The 12,500-nt window shown below is 36.5% G+C and overlaps 1 pseudogene; it reads right to left on the bottom strand.

Annotated features, from left to right (window-relative positions):
• Positions 1-6,777: 6,777 nt before the first annotated feature.
• LOC136850333 (uncharacterized) overlaps positions 6,778-12,500 on the bottom strand; it is a 6,033-nt pseudogene continuing 310 nt past the window's right edge.

Here is a 12,500-nt window from a genome sequence, read left to right on the forward strand (position 1 = left end):
ATCAATAATGACTCACCTCATAATCATCCTTGGTGCTACTTGGCTGATATCGATGATTAATTGGTGAATGCAAATAGTCGACAATTGTAGCTTCTGTCCAGGGTGGCGACGATGGTTTTTACTCTTCCATGTTGAACAGCAATGTCTTGATAGCCAGCAAGGGAAACAGGATATCCACTTTGATAAAAAGGCGTAAAGTCGTAAAAAATTACACTGTGAAAAGCTGTCTTCCCTCTCTCTCTCTCTCTCTCTCTCTCTCTCTCTCTCTCTCTCTCTCTCTCTCTCTCTTTCTTAACATAGTAACTTATTTATAAACATCAGCCACACCTAAACAACTGTAATATGGCTGTTGTCCTGCGAATAACAAAACAAGCAAACAAACAGTATCTATTGCCTTCTGAATTCATATGGAATGGGAGGAAACCAGTTCAGATAAAAGAAGATGGTCAAATACCGGTAATTAACTTAGGAATAAATAAACCTCGTTTTTCTCGGATTTAACCCTAAGGAAAATAAACAAAATATATTTTTCTAACAGGAGGATGTCTGAAAAGTTCTTATCACACGCACTCTCGAGGACCACAACCAGAGAATGTTGGGAACCTAAACATGGTACAATTTCAGGGGAAGTAATCCAGATGAGGAGGCATACATTACCTCATTACTGGGATACCAATAAAAGAGGTCCTTTGAAATTAGACAATCAATTTATGAAAATCACCAGGACAAATACATGGGTTGGTGAATCTGGATTTCAAATCTCCTGAGTGAAAAAAAACTAAAGATGTGAAGGCTTTTGCCAACATGTCATATTATTCATAAGAGAAAAAGAGAAACTGCAGGTGGTCCCCTCAAAAAAAAAAAACCGAGATTTGGTACATTTTATTTAATTGTTGGGAACAGAAAAACAACTGTTGTTGTTGACAGAAACATTGTTAAAACAAAACAAAAGAAAAACAACTGTTAGATGTGGTGTTCCAAATGGTTTCCGTGGCAGCTGCACAACGACGTAAACGGTCGAGCTAACTTCCAGTCGCCCTTTGGATGACTTCAGGCGGGATATTGTTCCAAAGTTCCATCAAGAGTTTTTAAGGATAGTATTACTTGTGACCTCTTTCCTCTGCAATTGAAGTTGATGTCACAGTAAACCCCACTTGGTAAAATCAAGTACGTTCAGATCTGGACTAGTTGAGGGACATTCGTTAGGTTCAGTGAAGTCAGGAGTATTGACTGACTCTGGCAGGCAGTGTGTCAATGTTAATCCAAATATTATATAATATCAATCCAAAATTTCCATTTTTTTTGGGGGACACCGTGTACTTGAAATGGGTAGAATACTCAAAACTATTGGTACCAATCTTCTGAGGTGAGGCCCTTTAAGGCACAAAATGTGTCTTAAGTTACGATGTCAATCTGCTGAGGCGCCTCTCCAAAGAGGCAGAGAGCTTGTGAAATTATGTTGCAGATCTCCTCACTTGTGACCTAGACTTGGAGAACGTTTGAATTTTGCCATAATTCTCATGAAATCATGATTCATGAAATCTCATGGAATGACCAGGAGGATTTTCAAAATATGCTCCAAAGCCTTACGAGTCGCATTGTCTGAAAACTTTAACCTACCTTGCAGAAATAGAAAATGTACAGTGTCGGCTATGAACATGAAAAAAAATATAAGTTATGAAGAAAGTAGAAATCTTTATGTATAATAACAACAAAAACTCAAGAAGTTCTTAATAACCAAAGCGTGATTTATTGAGGAGAAACAGCTCAAGGTTATAAAAATCCCTTCGCTAAAAATGATTAACACTCACAGTCCTCTACTAAAGATAGAAATCCGGTAAAACAATAGAATAGAGAATCTAATAACATCCCCAACCCCTATTAAAAGGACGAGAAATTATGCGAGAAATGCAATCAACAGGAGCAAGGAAAGTGTTTGCAACGGATCAAAAATTGCCTTTTGCATTCATTGCGGTTTTCTGGTTTGCACGTTGCTGCCTTGTTTGTCAGGCAAACAGCGACTGCTGTGCTCTCCCAGACGAGAGAGAGAGAGAGAGAGAGAGAGAGAGAGAGAGAGAGAGAGAGAGAGAGAGAGGGGGCGGGTGGAGGAAGAGAGGGGAGGGGTTGGCGGCTTTGCAAGGCTTCTACCTAATGTCCTCAAACAACCTAACATATCACCGTTTGGACAACGCCTGCATATTATTAAGGTGGGTGATAGACGCCGAATTGTGAAAAAGGGAGGTCATCTTATGCTTTGTTGAAATGGTTTGCAGTTTTATTTTATTACTTATTAGTTTTTCTGTAAAGGAAAACTATTGGGATGTGTTTGTCTGTCCGCCTTCAGATCTTGAAAACTACTGAGGTTAGAGGGCTGCAAATCGTTATGTTGAACATTCACCCTTCAGTCATCAAACATACCAAATTGCAGTCCTCTAGCCTTAGTAGTTTTGATTTAACTTTCAAGCTAGCCATGATCGTGCATCTGGCACCACGGCCGACTGAAAGTTTCATACAGCATTATACGCTGTACAGAAAACTCGATTGTGCGCCACAATATGCTAACCGTATTCAGACACGGAACCTTACATTGTCTCGACCAAGATTGTGCTGACAAGTGTACTTACTCCTTTGTAGGACGAGAGAGAGAGAGAGAGAGAGAGAGAGAGAGAGAGAGAGAGAGAGAGAGAGCTGCTGCTGCATTAAATACGTCTCATTTGCATTCGCTTTTAGCTCTCTCGGAATCACCTCGTTTGGCTCTGCTCGTCCCCTGGGTGGGTATCTGTCGCCCGTCTGGCAGGCATACCAGTTGCTTGTCCGAGTGGCAGCCCAGTTTTCATACGTCGGTTTTCCTGCTTTGCAAATGCTTGTAGAATGTGCTTGGTTTGTCCTCAGTGAAGAGGAATTGGGCCAGTGGTATACATATATATATATATATATATATATATATATATATATATATATATATATATATATATATATATATAAATGTGTGTTTTATAATATATATATATAAACACACAGACACACATTAGTTGTGAATGCCGTAGCTCAGTGGTAGAAAATTTTCCATTTGTACAAGGTGTTATCTATTCCACCTTGTTGCCCACTGGTCAACTATATACTGTATGTATATATATATATATATATAATATATATATATATTATATAATACAGGACTTATTATCAACTAAAAAATTCCCTTCATATATATGTATAAAATATATATAGGTAAGAAAATGGATATTAAATACGTTTGTAGCTTTCTGATTGTATATGAATCACGGTGATGTGATAAATAGTCATATATATATATATATATATATATATATATATATATATATATATATATATATACATATATATATATATATATATATATATATATATATATATATATATATATATATATATATATAGATATATATATATATATATATATATATATATATAGATATATATATATATATATATATATATATATATATATATATATATATATATATATATATATATATATATATATATATATATATATATATATATATATATATATACAGTATAACATATATATATATGTGTGTGTATATGTATTACGCTTAATTTGGATAATTGCCTAATGTGAACATTAGGCATAAAATATACCCTAATGTGAACATTAGGTAAATAATTTGCACAATGTTTACAAACTGTTTCGACATTAGGCAAAAAATACCCTGATGTTCACATTATACAACTCAATTTTGCCTGATGTGAATAAGACTGCTTAAACATTGCCTAATGTTCACATTGTGTACATTGTTAAAGTTTGTCAACATATATTACATATTAAGGTCGATTTAGAGACAGTTTTAGAAATTGCAATTTATTGGAATAAACAAACAAAATCAATAAAAGATCAATAAAAGTTCGAGTCGAGTCCAGTCACAAACTTAATTAATGTTTGCATGCTCTGCTAAGATGACAGCTCGAGTTGCATTGAAGTCTCTTTCTTACGCAGCTGCATCGTCTGATATACATTGACTTGTACAATGACACAGTGTATCCTTGTCCACCAGTGGCCCCTGCTGTTGCTGTTCTAATTGATAGGCAGACTTCAGGAACCTCTTCCGCTTTTATCGGAGGCTGTTCGATTGCACTTTAGGTCAGCAGCTGTAAATTTTGGTCCTAGAATTCCCTCCCGGCAACATACAGTATATAGCCCATCATCTTCCTTAAGGACGACCACAACGTATATCTGGGATCTGTTGGACCACGATCCACATCCGGGACGCATATTTTCCTAGTCTGGAAGGGGGCTATGCGATCGGGGAAATTAGGACCAATCAGAGTGCGTGGAGCTGATCCATGACGTCACAAGCCACGCCTCTCTGCGCCTCCGATGCCGATGTGATGCTGAGGAAGGAAAAGTTTTCAATTTCACAGTTTAATGGCTTGTATACTCTATACATTTTAGTCAAATATAGCTAAACTTGGCGCTACCCTAAATAACAACATATCTTCAAATGAGATACACCGTGAAATATATGATGTGTTATTCGCTATGCCTAAAATTTTACCCATTCCCTGATTAATCCTCTTCCAAACTTGGGAAATATGCCCTGGTTTCACAGTTTAACGATTTGTATGCCGATGCATTTTAGTCAGATATATCTAAAAACATGATGCTACCCTAATTAACAACAATATATTCTTCAAATGAAATACACCGTGAATTATATAATGAGTTATTGGCGATGCCTAATTTTCTTATATCTCTGATCCTTCCAAACTTGGGAAATATGCCCTGACCAGGGATATGAGCCAGATGCGATGCTGAAGAAAAACTTTCCATTTTCACAGTTTAACGGCCTCATCGAGAGTTTCGAATTTCTATATACTTGAAAATGTTTAAAGCCATTTATTATATAGTTGTGATAACTCCTGGGATGAATCAAACAGCATGCAAGATGGGAAAAACATGAAGGTATCCGACCAGTTTGCAGGGGAAAATAGTCAGAGGGCATAAGGATAAAGTACGGATTTCTATGGCCAGCAGCATATAAGTAGCAGCATTGCATAAGAGCAATATCCTGGTCATAACTAGGCAATAATGCGCACTATGCACTAGGTAGAGGTAGGACATGAACAGGAATCAGAGTTTGATATTGTCCCTACTATTTACAGGGACACAGTATCAGCTTTATTCATTAAATTATTTTAAGAGTTATTGTGCCCTTAAAGCTTAAAGAAACTAGGTATTGTTGCGTTGGTGGTCTTAGTTAGCCTACTGTAACCAAATATAATTCAGTATTGAATATTTTTAGCAAGCCCTTACATGATTTTTGCTTAAGATTCATTAAGTACAAAGAAAAGACTGATTATTTCATTTAATATTTTTTTTAGCAAACCCTTCGTACTTATAATTCATTGTGCATAAAGAATTAAACGAGTATTTCATAATATTTAATATTTTTATCAATTATAGAAGTACAAAATACCTATTTATGGAGTTACAGTAGCCTTTTTACTGAGAGCTGAACGAGAGCGAATTGATGCATGCATAAATTTAGTAGAACTTCTATATGCTTTAAAATAAAATATGCATGCATGACACTATTTCCAAACTCTCTTTTAACAGAAAAGTCTGTAAAAATATTCAACATGTACTAATTAAAGCCGGGGATAACGGTAATATACCACTATTTGCATACAAGCTCACTCACGCTCAACAGCCAAATGTATGTCTTACCTAATGTGAGTGAATGTATTTGGCATCTCTCTCTGTAAATATATATATACATTTCATTTTTGACAGGTGTGGTTAACGGAGATATATAAGTAATGCTCATTAGCATTACATAATTTAATATACTGGCCATTACTAGGCAATAATGCGCAATATGCACTAGGCCATGAACAGGAATCGGTCTGATACAGTCCCTACTATTTAAAGGGACACATATCAGCTTCATTTATTAAATATTATTTCAAGAGCTAATGTGCCCTTAGGCTTAAGGAAACCTACAGCATTGTTTTGGTGCTCTCAGTCAACCTATTGTAACCAAATATAATTTAGTAATGAATATTTTTAGGAACCCTTGTGTGATTTTTCCTTAAAATTCATTGTGTACAAAGAAAACACTGATTATTTAACTTATTTATTTAATATATTAGCAAACCCTTCGTACTTGTACTTGCTGATTGGTGATAGTGGGAGACTTTGGTCAGATCACTCACAGCAAACCAACCTAAGTATGGGTGGCCCTGACTAGTACAGCTTTGCTGTTCATTGTGATGCACAAACCCTTTCACCACGTTAAGGTATCCCCACTCAGAAAGGGGTATATACTTTACATATATGCAAATAAACAAACGCACATAGGAATATGGAATGGAATGGAGTATAGAATTTAGGCATAAAGCCAAGCACTGGGATCCAGAGGGGGGATCATTTAGCACTATCGGTAATGAGTTTGATTCGAGGCGAAATGGTAATGATTTACGATAATAAAATAAAGGTGATTTTAAAACTAGTAAAATGTTTGCACTGCAAGTGTGAAAAGCATGAATGAATAAATTTTAAAATAGATATTATAAACAAACACACATACAGCACTGTACACTACACAGATCCTTGGGGGCTAAAATGGACTTAATACTGAGCATACATATCTAAACATGATGGCTATGCTAAATTAACAATATATTCTTCAAATGACACACCGTGAAATATATTATGCATTACTGGCTATGCCCCTCTTGGTAATGGTAATGGCGTGCAGTAAATATGCCCTCTAACTAATGACCACTGCCATGCGACTTGGCATTTGCAACATTGCACAGTATATTCTGGGCAAGGTTACGGGGACGCTTTGGGTTGGATGACAGAAATGAAGCTGGTCGACGTCCTTTACCGATGGGCGCTGCTCCTCTTGGCATTCCTGGGGATCGTCTTGCTATTGTAGTTGGCTGGCAAGGAATCTTGCCACGACCAGCTCCACTATATGCCATCGACGAGCCTGTACAATTCAGCAAGTTGTTGAGCTGACTTGAAGTTTTCACGGAACGTATTTACCGAAGGGCTTTTTGCAGGGCCACTTCAGTTTCTGAATTGCCATACTGAGAAACTGTTTCACCCAATTCCTCAGATACTAATTTAAATGTAGCTGTTGGGGCACTAGTGTCCTCGGCAATACTTTCCCTCTGGGCTTTTCCTGCATCAACAGTTTGGGGTGCCAATGTTATATTTCCTCCACTGCTTTCCGTTTCATTGTCTTCTACCTCAGTCAAACCTTTAAAAAAACTTTCCTTCGGGGCTTTTTCTGCACCAACAGCTAGGGTTGCCAATGATTGCCGACTGCTACTGGTCATCACAAACATTTGGGGCACTGCAGTCATGCTGTAGTCTGCACAAGCAATCTGATGCTTGCAGATGGCCCCATTTTGTCCTTTCACACATGTGCACATACCAATGGTGAGGTCTACTTCATATACCGGTGCCTGACCAGATTGGCTTTGCACAGAGTATAGCCCTCCACCAAAGGATGTAACAGCAGCAATGTCTACCATGTCAACAGTGATGAATTTCACCCATTGTCGAACTAATGCTACATCCACCAACCTCTGCCTCATGTAACAATCAAAAATCTCCACCATGAAGACAATCAGCTGGGTAGTGTTGTAGGCCTTGCATCTGAAATGATAGTAAAAATAATATTACAATACATAATAGGTCTGAAGACATTACAAGAATGTAGCACTCACTCCACTTTCAGTTTGTCATATACTATACATACCTACTAGCTGTTCAGTGTTCACAAGAAAAAAAATTGTTCTCTTATTTAACCTTATTACCAGGCAGCACAAAGTGAGGTAGCTTGGTGATGATGCAATTATGTAGGGATATAAGGTGGGTGTTAACTGAAAGGCAGCCACATGTCAGTAAGCTCTGTTCTTAGAGAGAAGCAGAGGTGGATGTTATGTCTCTGCCAGCAGCAAGCATATTTCATAGTGCACCTACTTTTATAAGTTTTGTAACTCTCATTACAACCACACAAATGGTTTGAAATAAGCTGATATTACAATGAAAACTTGGGCGTTACCCTGTTTGAACAGGGCATGTCTGAGAGCCTTGTAGCAGTGGGTATTTCAGTAGGCAGACATGCACAAAATCATGCAAAAGGACCTCGTATTGTTCTTTTGAGCTAGTAATTAGTGTCTCTACCTACTTTATACCTGCTGATGCAAGACTCACAGACATCCCCCGTTCAAAAAGGGGTTAAAACACAGGCTTTTCTTGTAATATCGGCCTATTCAAACCATTGAGTGGCATGTAACTAGAGTTACAAACTCATAAAATAGGTGCTCATATGAAATATGCTTGCCGAGACAAAGAGACATAACATCGACCCTCACTCTCTCTCTTAAGATTGGGACATTTTCATTCCTCATTTCCCATTTTGTCATCTATCTTATGGGGAAAATTTTGAATTTTATGAAAATTTTCTTATGTGTACCGTTCTTTCACTCATTGATTCATCCTTACCTATTAAGCACTGTATCCTTAATTATGGACATTGTTGACTCTGCATAATTGTTGGTGTGGTGCCCACGCAAAATCTCTCCAACTCGAAAAGCGATTGCCCATTCTTCTCTTCTTAAGACCAGGGTGGTTAGATAACTGGAAAAAAAAAACAATATATTCAGACTAAAGGAAAACAAGGAAACTAAGAAAAGGAAAAATAAGTTCAAATTTCTTTTTATATTGTAGGGTAATTAATTAAAGATGAAAATATATAGATTACTTTAGGTACCTTCTAAATTTGGGGTATTTCTCTAGAAGAGAATTGGCTTCAGCTTTCCTCCACAATTCGCCAAATTCATCACTTGATCTTGCATGTACAAGGGCCTTCATAATACCCATAAGCTCTTGCCGATGTAATTTATAAATGCCATGTCTAGAATCAAGGAGCCAGCGCCATACTTGTTGCAGGATGTGAAATATGCAGAGGAACAGCTTTGATTTAGGCCATGTGGTTGCCAAAGCCTTTCTTTCTGTTACACAGTTGTCGGTCATAAAACACTGCGGCTCACCTCTGCCATACAAGGCGATCCCACCCAGTGCCTCTTTGACCATGCCAAAACCTGTCAAGCACAAAATAAGAAAGATTTATATTAATAATTCATAACCACTTGTTTCATAAGTAAATATGCATGTAAAATGCATATCCAAGAATAACAAACAAAAGCAGAGCAGTATATAGTACACTAACCTCTAGTCAGAGTTGCCCCATCTTGAGAAGATGTGAAAACTAAAGCTAATGGCACTGCACCAGCTGGTCCTGCACACAGGAATGGGATTGGTCAACACAGGTTGTGGCATCAACAAATACCACCTCCCCAGCTTCTTTAAGTTGCCTGTGGGCCCACACCATAAACGGCGTTATCAAAATCATGCAGAAGCTGCCTTAGGAATGTTCCATTCTCAGAATGATTTCTGGGTTGTTATCTGCATACTTCTGTATGGCATCAAACATTGTTGGCGTATTTAAGCCACCATGTTTCCTTTTTCGCCACAAATCAAACATATATTGAATTGCTCTCTTTGATTGGTTTGTGGCATGATTAGCTTGGCCATATATATCATCACACAGGTCCATCTTCAGAACATGATGCCGATGTGCCTGAGCTGGTGCCATGCCTGTAATACAAATATATAATTACTGTTTGTGCATTATCAAATACAGTCTATTAGCTTATGATTCCCAAGCAACATGCAACATATTGCCAGTGGTAGACCAGCGAGTTGATTAATTAAATACTGTCTACCTTCCGCAGAAACCAGTTCTTGATAAAACAAAAAAAAAAGTAGGATACATAGTATGCATGCATGCAAGGACCAATTAGAATATGCTCTTTGCTTCTTCTGCTGACATGCTTATAAACAGTATTGTGCAGTATCATACCACCCTATCCAGTATTAAACTGTGGATATTGTAACTTAATATGCAGTAATTCGTGTATAGATTCATCCTCAATATTGTAACTTAATATTTAGTAACTCAGGTATAGGTTCATCCTTAAGATTATTCTTTAATTAATATTGTAACTTAATATGTAGTAGGTCATCCTTACGGTTATTCCTTAATTAATATTGTAACTTAATATATAGTAGGTCATGCTTAAGGTTAGTCCTTAATTAATATTGTAACTTAATATATAGTATTTTATATATATGTTCATCCTTATTATATGTAGTAATTCATTGTCTAGGTTCACCCTTAATAATATTACTCAGATAGCATATATGTGCCATCATTGTAGCGACCATCTTGAGTACACAAGACGCTCTTGATGTCTTGAGTACCTCTGTTCTGCCACTGATGTAGTGCCTGTAATAAATACACATAATTATTATATGTATATTATTAAGTGCAAAATGCACTGAAAGCAAAGTATGATTATTTTACTTTTACAGTAATCAATATATAATACCTGTAAAACCAATAATTATTCAACTTGAATAAATATACGTTTTAAATGTCTTAAAAGACATTACCTAGCTTTTTCAGTGTTCATCTGTGCTTATTAAACATTATATCAATATTGTCAGTGAGATCTTTCAAAATTTTAAATAAGCTTTTACAATACCTTGCTCGAAGTACTGCTCAAACACCAACTTTGTCTTTTCTGATACTCTCAGTTGGTTAAGACTTTCCGCTACCTCAGTTGAGTGGTTGTGTTGCCCACGGATCTCCACAGAACATGGGAAATTCTTAATGTGGTCAGGAGACCTCTTGTGAACAACTCTGATGAACACATCCATTTTGACCTTGCATCTTTAAACAGGGTTATAAATGAAATTGTTAATTACTGGTCCGTTCGTTCAGTTACTGCACACAGTATTTCCATTATGTGTGTAATTTCATTAGCAATTTTATATCATAAATCTAATTTTATTCTTCATAGGGGAAATTTTTTTTTATTCCTAACGCTTCAATTAGTGTTAAGGGAGGTTATCTATATTTTTAAGCAGTTTTCTCAAATACCTATAAGTTATTGGAAATAGACTTGCTATTATTCAGTAATTAATGTACATATTTTCATAACTCCTTTTGCATTACAATTTTCAGTCTTTTTTCAAATAACCTGTCTTTTTTTTTGACATAACATAATTAAAAAAATATTTCAAAAAATACACTATTATACGCTTTCTTGTCAGCATTGGCAGGGCATCTGAAATTTCATATTTTTTTCCCTTGCAAAGAATTTCTGTATTTAAAAAAGGAAAACATTTTATTGGTTAAAGCATTGTGATATGTAGTTATCTTTATATTTCCATTAGTCATACACTTTTCATGTGCATAAGCTGCCAAGAATGTGCAAAATATCACATGATTATTTTTCTGTTTTCTAATAACTAGAAAGTTTTGTACATAAAGTAACTGGGTCCTGGGCTAGCCTATCCTTTTATATGCAAAGTAACAGGTCTAACTTTTGTATGGAAAGTAACGGGTCATCAAACTTTTGTATGGAAAGTAACGGGTCATCAAACTTTTGTATGGAAAGAACGGGTCATCAAACTTTTGTATGGAAAGAACGGGTCATCAAACTTTTGTATGGAAAGTAACGGGTCATCAAACTTTTGTATGGAAAGAACGGGTCATCAAACTTTTGTATGGAAAGTAACGGGTCATCAAACTTTTGTATGGAAAGTAACGGGTCATCAAACTGCATGAATAGGTTAAAAGTTGTTAGGACGCTTTGTATGGAAAGTAACGGGTCATCAAACTTTTGTATGGAAAGAACGGGTCATCAAACTTTTGTATGTAGCGCAGTGGTAGCTGGTTAAAGTTGTGTGCAAAGTAATGAGTCCTAGGTTTGCCTATTCGTTTACTTGCAGAGTAGCGAGTCAAACTTTTGTATGCAAAGTAATGCAAAGTAACGGGTTAAACTTTTGTATGTAGAGTAGTGTTAGTAGGCCAAAGTTTTGTATGCTAAGTAATGCATCCAAGGCTAGCATATCTTTTTATAGGAAACTGGCCGATGACGTCCATTCCCAACATATCTGTACACGCCCAAACTTTCATATGCAAAGTAATGGGTAAAATTTTTATAAAACCCTTTCGACACATTTAAGTAGGTATCATACCTGCATATTAGCAAGTAAAATATCAAAAGAAACATGCAAGTATTAAAGTAAATGGTAGATCCCAAAAACAGGATGAACCCCTCTTAAACACAGCTAGTAGGTGGGTGCTCAAACCCCAACATAATGCACATATGCTAGGTAGGCTACCTCTACCTATTATAGGACTCATGTTCTATCCTGAAAATAAAGCGAGACTCGCATATATATTATTAAATGACAATTCCTTCTTGCATAAAATCAATCACATCAATTTTTGCCCAGCACACCATGGCTGTACTAGGATATGTACTAGGTCTAACCTATGGCCTTTCACCCCTCGAGTCCAAGTAGTACCTATAGCCTACTAAAGACTTTGGATTCCCTGTCCAAA

Source organism: Macrobrachium rosenbergii, chromosome 22, assembly GCF_040412425.1.
Source record: "Macrobrachium rosenbergii isolate ZJJX-2024 chromosome 22, ASM4041242v1, whole genome shotgun sequence".
Classification (NCBI taxonomy): Eukaryota; Metazoa; Arthropoda; class Malacostraca; order Decapoda; family Palaemonidae; genus Macrobrachium; species Macrobrachium rosenbergii.